The following is an 11,419-nucleotide window of genomic DNA, read 5'->3' on the forward strand; positions in this document are numbered from 1 at the left end:
TTACTCTCAATGGCTAGCAACATAATGTTATGTCATGCATATTCTTATAACAAATTTCTTGAATGAATCATGCTTATGATATTTTGCCCTAAAGCTCTTTTAGTGATACTTTTTAGCTTTGAGAGTGTTGTTGATGATTGTAGTTGTGTGATGATAGAGAACACGACTGCAATTTCTTATTGTGATAGTAATGGTGTGTTTATTCCACCTAAGGTTATAAATGTGGAGGAAGAAGGAGATAAGGTTTTAAGATGAGTAATAAGTCAATTCCTGGAGTGATGCATGAAAGTTGAGTTTGGTAGAAGTGACGAGAGAATGATGAACTCTTATATAAGGAGTGGTTAGTAGGAGTCATGGAGTGGTTATAGTATTAGTCTTGAATGTGGTGTTGGTATCGTGTGGATGAAGGCATGATGCATTAGGTGGTTCTTAATTAAGACTCGAGGTTGGTTGGATGTAGTGGTAAGGAGTAGTGTTCTTGATATAAGATTTCCTAAAGAGGTATAGAACCTGAATCTTGCGATTTAGATCAGAATAATCACCTTGTGATAAGTACTTTGTGATTTTGAGTTAGGCTTGAATATAGTAAGAGTAAACTCTTTCCATTCTCAATACAGTCGTCATTCGAAGACGAATGATTCCAATGGGGAGATATTGTAACACCCCAAAAAATTCTAAGTTAAGACCCAAACTATTCTTCATATACATATAAGGTCGTATCGGGTGATTCTTAAATTGCCCATATGTTTAAAGTTAAATTAGTTTTTGTGAGAATGATTTTGGACATCAATTAAGGTCACTAGAATCTCCTAGAACAAAGTTGAGTTGAAAGTTTCCTAACCAATTAAGTTTTGATGTAAGATTCTACATGGGTCAACTTCAAACGACCATATCTCTTAGAATATAACGAGTTACGTCGCCCATAACATATCAAATTAAAGGTATTTGAATCTTCTTTCCAACGCCACCAATTTCGCAACAATCTGAGGTTTGAGTAAAAAATTATGACCATTTTAGTAACCTGATACAGTGTAGTGACGAATTAGCCGACGAAAAAACATTAAAAAGGGTCCTTTTTGTTTTTTTACCTCTAAGAAAACCCTAAACGAATTTTTTGACTAATTACAGACCCAAAACAATCAGATTTTCATCTCTCAATACATCATTCTCTTCTCTTTCAAACCCTAAGACAAAACCCTAAGGAAAAATCAAAGTAGAAGACTCCATTCAAGATTCTTTCAATCTCTTTCAAGATTCTTCTACAATGTAAGTCCTTCTCCAAGAATTTCATTCGTTACTCAAATTCCTCCATACAATTATGAATCACTAATGAAAATCATAATTCTTGGCCATAGAGATTTCAAGAAAGTATCAATCCATTTGATTGTATTTGCTTTGTCTGTACGGAGTTGTTGTTGGCTATTGTTTGGTCCAACAATGTATTTGTACGGAGAGCATTTCCTTATAACACTTGGGATCCTTTAATTTTTTTGCTCAAAGTAATGGTAGTTTTCATCATGTTGGTATGTATATGCTTGGTGGACTATCAGTGAGATGCACTCCTAAGTGTATATGAAACTATATATTATATTGTTATTTCACAATTGTAAAGCATAAATTTATTTCAACATGGTCACGAAAAATATGATTGCTGAATTTGTAATTTTTTTTTATGAAGTAAGTGAGATTTCATTAAGGCATCCAGTAGATGCAAAGGTACAAAAGGGAGATTTGAATCTGGGATTTTTATTTCAATTTATATGTTAAGTAGTAATTGCATTTTTTTTTTAAAAAAAACAAAAATCAAAGTTGAGTTTAAATTTTTTGCTCAAAGTAATGGTAGTTTTCATCATGATGGCATGAATATGCTTGGTGGACTATCAGTGAGATGCACTCCTAAGTGTATCCGAAACTATATATTATATTGGATTGAGTATGTTGTCTCACAAGTTAACTTATGGAAACTTCTTATTTCTTGCAAAGTCGTTTTTTGCTTTATCAAGTATCAACACTTCTATATAAATTGACAATACTAACTACATCACTGAATCTTAATGTATATTAAGTTCATTGACGTTTTTTTTTAATGAAGATGGACTACTACTACAACTTGTGGAATACCAAATTATGTGACTCCAAAGGTGCTCATTAGTTTGTCCTATAAGTTATTTTATGTCATATCCTCACATCAATAACTTTCATTTTTGTAATAGAATCATATTTCACTAAATGCAATAGAATCACATTTCACTAAATTGTCTTAGATATATTTGTACTTTTAAATAATTATTAATTTATAATACTAATGGGACTATATATTTGTACATGGAATTTTCCAATCACTTTGAAGATGATGAAGAAAATAAGATCTTCTATGATGAGCTTGAACTTAAGCAAGGGGAGATGGAAGTGGTTGTTCAAAGTCTGTTTGGAGAGTTCTACTACTACAAAAGTTAAGCTCACACATCTTGTGGAGTACAACTACATACTCTTTTATTATTTGCTCCAATATTTCTTGAATTTTGATTGAGATTGTATCAAAATTTGCTTTTGTAGTAATGTTAGTTACTTGATAATGTATTAATTTTGGACTATGTAGCATAGAATAAATGATCAGTACTTAAAGAATATTGACGAGTGTGCTTTACAAGTAGATTTTTTTTAGTGCACTTTCAATATCTATGCAACAAAATATTGTATTGGAGTAACATGTAAGTGGTGGATACACAAGTTCACTTATAGTGTAATTTTTTTATCGAAATGGTTTGGGAGAATATTCTTCTGCCTCAATGTACATACTTAGTTGAATTGAGATGTGCATAAATTGATTCGAACATCAAGATAATTTGTCTTTAATATAACATTTGCATTATATAATAAAGTTTGCATATTACATTTTGTGCTTCATATGCAACGAACAAACATATTCTATTTTTTATTACTACATCTAAATTTAATTATTTTATTGTATATAAGCAACAATAACAGTAATATCATCAATTTTTCCTCCTTTATGTCGTCCCTGAGATGCTCTAGCATATGGTGTATCTGCAAATCTATCAAATGAATTATACAAAGCAATGTTCCCAATTTGACTAGCCAACTCCTCTGCCTTCAACTTCTGGTCTATTGCTCTTTCAACAATTTCCTCTATCTCACTTTCAAATATATTATCAAGCATCCCATCCGTCCCAACAATTAAAATATCATCTCTCTCAACGTTTAATTCCATCTCTTGAGCAACACTAGGATAATCTTAATTGCAGTTTCCTAATTGATACGGACATCCAAATCCTCGTTGTTGTATCGGCGACTTGTATGTAATTTTTTCTTTCCTGATTAGTAAAAATCCACTATCACCAATATTAGCAGCAACTATAGTATTTTTCACAGAGTTAAGAGTTATAATACAAGCTATAGACAATCCTTTTGAATTTGTGTTTTTGTATGCTTCTTCAAGAACCCTTTTAGGGTTCACGTGATCACCTTTCATTGTTTCATCATATGTAGCGATAAATGAGTTCTTCATAAGCTCTCTCGCGTATATTCCAGCGTCAATCCCCTTTAGTGCCCAGCCACCAACACCATCAGCAACACCAATAGTTTGGTACAATTCATGCATGAAGTGTGCATCTTCACCTAAAGGCTTGTTTGGATTGTCTTTAGGTAAGTATAAAGATCCAACCACCATTTTTAGGCATGGTAATTTGTTACTACTAAATTCATCATCATGACTAAATTTCAGTTTCTTGTTACTATGATTTTCCGGATTATCATAATTAATTTCATGAGAAGAGATTTGAAAAGTTTATCGAATTTTATTTTGGAAGAATATTGATCATGACCTAATGATGAAATACATGCAACCATTGTTGTGTTGATTGAAAAACTTTGGGAAGTAAAAATTATGTAATGGAAGTAGGGTTATAACTAATATATATATATATATATATATACACATACATTACGTTGCAATTCTATGTAGAATAGGTTATGGAAAAACAAATTTTGGTAACTTTTAAATATGGAAAATTTAGAAAATAACGTGTAGTAATTAATTTAATCCTACTTAGAAGTTAGAACAGATTTGGGAAACAAAGTTATATTTTTGGAAATTATCTAAGTGAGATGCTATGGAAAAACAACTTTTGGTAACTTTTTAATATGGAATATTTAGAAACTAGCATATAGTAATTAAATCCTACTTAGAATAGGTTTTGGGAACAAAGTTTTTGGAAATTGTCTAAACAACTTGAAGAAGGTAATCCTCCTGCGTAAGGGAGTGAAAAGAAAGTGAGATTTTATCTTGACATAAATTTGCAAATAAGAACATTGTTGTGCTCTCTAATTATCACTCTGTTTGTTATATTGCCATGAAAACTCTTATTATCATATATAACTAGGAAAAAGGTCAAAATTGTCGTTGAACTACACGAAATAGATCATTTATACCTTTTGTTACATTTTGTCATAAAAAATGCTTCCGCCGTTATCTAAGAGACTACAAATATCCTCAAGAGTTCACAACCCATTTTTTAGTGATGTGGAATGCTACATAGGAATAATCCTCCACCTAAGCTGGAATAACTAGGATTTTAGCGGCAACAAAAGTCACCACAAAAGCCCAAAATATTGTCACTAAAGATTCTCACTGATTTTTAACGTTAAATTATGATTTTGTGTTTTTTCCTCATTGTTTTTAAAAAATCACAAATGATATCGATCAAGGTGAAGTTTGAAGACAGTATATATTTTATTTTTATGACATGTAAATGCATAAAATTTACAATAATGCATTATGTAGTGGGAGATTTGAGTCGGAAAGTAATTTTGATGATTTTCGTAATAATATTGATAGTATATGTTATTTATTTTAGAAAATTAGGTTGCAACTTAAAATTAATTATCATTTTTTTTTGTTGAAAAAAATAGATTTTACTAGCGAATGATTATTGCAGCCTTAGTCGCCACTAAAAATAGATTTATGGCTGATGTGAGCGTTGTTCTCTCCCAAACATGGTAATCTGAATTCAGTTACTAATGCTTTGAGGACTCATCTTCTTCACACTGAAATCTAACTCAAAAACTTGTGTGAGCTTATTCATTCATTCTTACACGCTTTCCTTTACAGTTGCTCAATTGAAGAACCCAACATGTTTTATTAACATTTATTATTACACACTTTCATTATTCTATATAATAGAAACTAGATACATGACCCCGTGCTGGCACGGGCTTACCCAATATATGTAATCTTTTTTTATTTTAATTTATGTGATACTCCGTTCGTCTTATATTAATTGATTACTTTTTATTTTTCACGGTACTTAAGAAATTATAAATAAGAAAATAACTTTACTAATTCAACCCTTAAAAAAAGTTATGAGAATTTTACAAACAAATGTGGCACTTTCAAAAGGAACTAATGGCAAGGGTAATATAGGAAAAATTTAAATAATATTTTGTTGATTTAGTAAGGTGAAACTAATATGAGACAACTATTTTTAGAATAATAGTCAATTAATTTGGGATGGAGGGAGTATCATGGAACTTGAAAAGTTAGCCAAATTTTTATATGATTTTAAAAAGATTTTAAGTTATTAGTATTTTCTTATTTAATTTAAAAAATAATACATATTAGTCTCTTTGTTTCAATTTACGTGGCATATATAAAATTTCAAAAATTAACCATTTTATATGTCTTTTATATATATTAAATTATTAAATATTATAATTTATAATATTTTTTTAACGTAATTTTCATACCATATATGTTATTTCTCGTGTCCCAATTTATGTAGCATTGATAGATTTTTTTAAAGTCAAGTAATTTTTTATATGTATTATTTTTTAAAAATTGTTGATTATTGTGATTTATAAATTGATACCAATAGAATTTCGAAAGTCAATTAAGTTTTTTTTGTATAACTTTTAATATTTAAGTTGTTAATCATTGTGATTTATAGTAATTTATACATTTTCATATATATATAACAAACTTTAAAAAAAGACATAGTATTTCAATATTTGATTAAAAAATATTAAAGTAATTATCATTGTAAAAAATGATTTTGCCATAAAAAAAAACAAAATGAAAGAAGTTATGAAGTAGAAATAAAGGAAAGGAAATGAAGTTGGTATTCAAAAATAAAAAGTAGGACCTATATGTTATTTATATGCCTATACGTTATTTATAGGGGAAAATGTTTGAAAAATACTCTAACTTTGACCGAAATTGCTATACGATATCAAATTTTATGGAGAACCTTTTACCAAAAATTTTTATGGTGGTTGAAGCACATCATGTCATAGTTATATGACGAATTATTTTAATAGATAAAAATTTATTTTGTGGATCCATATCTTTATAACTTTTTCATTTCTCTTCTCACTCCTCCCCCCACCTTCTATTTAACCCCCCTCTATGTAGAGTACTTTGTAAAATTTTAAATATATTTTATTACACAATAAAAATAATAATATCCTAAAATTAGTAAGTAATTTATTATATTTTTGCGCATTATTTCTCCAATTCTTCAATAGAAAAATAGTAATGTCCAAAAATTAGTAATTTATTTTCTTTCTTGTTTTGATAATTCATAATGTTCATTTGTTAAAAATCAAATAGAGATAAATATATTATTATTAATTTATATTATAAGTCAAATAATTACGTATTTAAAAAGAAGTTAAATTAAGATTTGTGCTCTTAACCCCATACAAAATCAATTGTATTATTTTTAGGACAAAAATAAATAGTTATTTAAAATTACTTGTAAATTAACAAAATTAAAATATAAATTTTTTTTCATTTTATTTTGTCTATTAATTTATTTATTTTCTTGAAATTCAAGCTATAAAATATTTTTTATTATATAAACATGATAAGAATTGCAACTAATAATATTTTGTGTATTGCAACTTAGTGAGAAGGTTATATTTTTTAACAAATACTATAAGTTGATATTCTTATCATGTTAAATATTAATTAAATTTCACATAGCTTGAATTTCAAGAATAAAAATATATCATATAAATTGAGAAAGTGTATGTATGTAGGAATTTATGGATGATTTTCGATTTTGAATTACACGAAAATAGAAACAAAACTTATGTAATTATTTGTCAAGATTAGGGATGGTTTTTCTGTTATATTTTCTTGTTGGATAATATTGGATACATTTAGTGTTTACGAAATTAGAAAATTATGAAATTATTGAGAAGAGAAAAAAATTGATTTTATACTCCTTTCATTTTCCGTATTAGTTATTTACTTTTTTATACGTTCTTTAAGAAATTATTAATAAAAATGATAATTTACTAATTTACTCTTTAAGATATATTTTTTACAATTTTACAAATTTTGTTTATAATTTCAAAAAGAATAATGGCTAGGCTAATGAAAATAAAAAAAATGATAGTTTAATTTTCTTAATAGATAAATAATTAATTATTTTTAGTAATTTAGTTAATTAATATAGGATAGAAAAATAATACCAAATGTTAGGAGTATGATGAATTAAACTAAATTTTATACTTTTAAAATTATTTAAAGATAAGAAAAATAGCAAAATTAGAAATAATGGTTTAAAAAAAAGAAGTTGAAAAGTTAAAAGTAATGGGAAAAAGTTAAAAAGTAAAAGAGAGAATTTGGTCCATTTTTCTGAAAATGAGACCAATAATCCACTTGTCAAATTATGAAAAGAGGCTCATACAACTTTCGTATGCCACCTCATACTATCCCTCAACCACCATAATTTTTTTCCCTTTTACCCCTACACTATTTAATAATGTATTTTAAAGATATATATATATATGTTCATGTGGACACGTTACTATTTATAATAATGATGCAATATTTATGATGTCCACGTGGACACATATATACCTTTAAAATACACTATTAAATAGTGTATGGGGTAAAAGGTCCTTTCCAAAGTTTGATATTGTTACAGCAATTTCGATCAAAGTTCGAATATACTTCAGACATTTTTCCCTTATTTATATGTATATGCATTAATAGATAGAGGGGAAATGGAGAAAAAGAATGGCCCACATGCACGGAAACGGGCAATTTTTTGCGGCTGAAAAATAAAATGCAGAAGGACTTTTACTTCCCAAATTTAAAAAGTACAATTACAAAATAGCTAAATACAGCATCATTTAAGTATGAACATTAAAAGAATATTAAAAATTGTTATTACCCTTGGCTAGGGAAGCAAGCATGTCGACGAAGAGCTACTTCCCTAACCTCTATATATAGTAGTAAAGTAACTAGACACGGGCCCAACATTTTACATTTTCCGTGTTGGGTACTCGGTAAAGTCATTTGGAAAGGAATGTAGTAAAAAAAGTATATGCAGAAGAACATAATACTATAGTAGTAAAAAAAAGTATATGTAGAAGAACATAATGCCACGTCTACTTTATAAATGTGCAGATATTGTCAATATCAAATATCAATCATGTATTGTTATCAACCCTCACTCAAGGAGAGTACCTTCAAAATTAACATAATTGATTGAAAATATAACATAACTTTAAATATTTACAGATATAATTTTGCAGTATAAATTAAATAATACATCATTAAAAAAATATTAATGTCGATGTGAAAAGAACTTTCCATTGGACTGAAGAGTGCAGGGGTGGATCTAAGGGTACGGGTGAGGTGCCACGGCACTCAGTAATTTCGGAAAAATCTTTGTAGATATATGTATATATGTATTAGAAATTAATATATATTACTTTGTCACCCATTGAACAAAGTGATGAATGGTTCAAGTGGCGAACAGGATATGACGTACTCACAATGCGAGTTCGAATCTCACTGCTAGCATTATTATTTTGTGCGCGCAGTGAAGCTGTTTTTTTTCTGTTTTTTTTTTATGGGAAAAGGCTCAAATATGCCATCGAACTTTTAGAAAAAACTCATTTATGCCATCCGTTAAAAGTTTGGCTCATCTATGCCATTACCGTTTAAGAAAAGGCTCATTCATGCCATCATTTTTTAACGGTGGTTTTGCAAAACCATTTTTTACACGTGGCCAATTATAATTCGGCCACGTCATTATTTTTTTAATAATAAAAAATCAAAATTCTGAACAAACATTTTTTGCAAAACCATTTTTTACACGTGGCCAATTATAATTCGGTCACGTCATTATTATTTTTATAATAAAAAATCAAAATTCTGAAGAAAAAAAATAATGAAGTGGCCGAATTATAATTGGCCACGTGTAAAAAATGGTTTTGCAAAACCACCGTTAAAAAATAATGGCATGAATGAGCCTTTTCTTAAACGGTAATGGCATAGATGAGCCAAACTTTTAACGGATGACATAAATGAGCTTTTTCTGAAAGTTCAATGGCATATTTGAGCCTTTTCCCTTTTTTTATTAATGTGTGAAGGGCTTTAGTTTTTTTTCTTCCATTCATTCTTATTTATTTACTATACTATTAATTCAAATTGACTCCTTTTCACCGTAGTTAATTCTTAATTTTTTAACTTTCACTAATTATTGATAAATATTATTAAGAATGTATTTAAATAGTAGTTTTTAAAAAATATAAGTTTTAAAAATGTTGAACATTATTACTAGAGTTCTTTCAATTTAAAGGTTCTTTCGATCTTCACCAACATTCTTGCTAAGTAAGATGACTAGGTTGAAACTACAATTTTATTCCCTCTACTATATATCTGCAACAACACAAAGTCAATGGAATATGAATATATTCAGTTAACACTATAAGATGGTTTATACAAGCTCAAATTTCAATGTGAAAAAAATTCTTTTTTCCTCAAAGTCTAAGTGAATAAGGCCTTTAATTCCTAAAAAAAAAAAAAAAAAAAAAAAATTGTTTAGTTATCTCTAATCACAGAATATCTAAAAGAAAATATTACTAACATGCATGTTTGATCGATTTGTTTATAAAAATCGAAAAGGATAATAACCTGAATTGTAACCCAAAATTAAAACAACCGACCCGCTTATTTAACTTGAACGATGTGACACCCAAGATCTCCAAATCCTAGATCCGCCTCTGGAAGAGTGGATATTTCTCCATCTGCTTAATTTGTCTTTAGCAGTCTTCATGCCCAACAATCGACATACTTTGAACCTAGGTTATAAGAAGGGAAAAAGTTTCCTTAAATAAACACCTTTATAGAACTTTATTTTTGACAAGACATATTAGAGTTGAATAAGCTTGATTGTTCTACATTTTGGCTGTGATAGTGTCACCAAGAGATGAGGAAATTAATCATTGCCTACACTCTTTAAGACATGACCAACATGGAAGAGGTTTACATATAGTACTTCCTCAGTCCCAATTTATGTGACATTTTTTATTTTTCGAGAGTCAACCAATTTAAGTTTGATCGAAAATTTGCGCATGAAATCTTCAATTTTTTGAAATGAAATTTATATATTTGTAAACTACGTAAAAAGTACTATAAGTCACAATAATTGATAATTCAAAATGTTTAAAAGATGTATGAAAAATTTATGATCAAAGATAGAATTGTTTGAATCTTGAAATTTGAAAAGTGTCACATAAAATAGGACAGAGAGACTAATATTTTAACTCCTTTACCAACAATGGCTATGAACTTAGAATCACACAACTTACCTCATAGAGAATCAGTGCTACTTTTTTTTGTCTTCTTATTTTGATAGATAGATAGATAAGAAGTACAGATTAGACATGAATAAAATATTCTAAAAATTCAGATGTTTACCTTTTTGCGAATAAAGTTTTCCCTCCGCTGTATATATAATAAGAACTAGTAATAAAGAAGAGGATTGTTTGTTGTCAATGCGATCCACAAAGCAAGCTAAATGTGCTCTGCACTCAAAATCACAGAATATGTATTTAATCCAATGCTTCAGCTTCAAACTTTCCAACTAAAGAAGAGATGGAAACATGAATTAAATCTATTACTCAAAAGATTATACTTAGTCCAAAGCATACAAGTGAAATCAGATTAATTAGTAGATCAATAAGAAAAGAATAGTAGTCTAAAAGCTCCCTCATAAAATTAAGCTTACTGCACTAACAGAGGATACCAATAAAAAATTAACTAATAAATATATAAAATCATTCCAAAAGAAATGTGCAAGTACATAAATATTAGGAATTTCAGCATTATGCAAATAATTTAAATTTAAGAAAGCTTTTTATATGGAAACAAAACTCACAAAGCTAACCTGTAAATTATCAGCATAATATAATAAATATGTTCTCAGAAATGATATATATAATGTGAACACATTTAAAAAGGACACCAAAATTTGAAACGAGAAATAGTAATATTTGCTGCAACCCACAAAATGATACCTCAAAAAAAGAACATGAAGTCTAATAATTAGTTCTTGTTACTAAGCACACTTCGTCAGAGAAAATGATAGATATAAAG

At 28.3% G+C, this 11,419-nt stretch overlaps 1 pseudogene; it reads right to left on the reverse strand.

Annotated features, from left to right (window-relative positions):
• Positions 1-2,962: 2,962 nt before the first annotated feature.
• Positions 2,963-10,637, reverse strand: LOC125812744 (probable protein phosphatase 2C 55; annotated as a pseudogene).
• Between the last annotated feature and the right edge of the window lie 782 nt (positions 10,638-11,419).

The sequence above is a fragment of the Solanum verrucosum genome, unplaced genomic scaffold (assembly GCF_900185275.1).
Source record: "Solanum verrucosum unplaced genomic scaffold, falcon-dt-bn FXZP01000033.1, whole genome shotgun sequence".
Taxonomy (NCBI): Eukaryota; Viridiplantae; Streptophyta; class Magnoliopsida; order Solanales; family Solanaceae; genus Solanum; species Solanum verrucosum.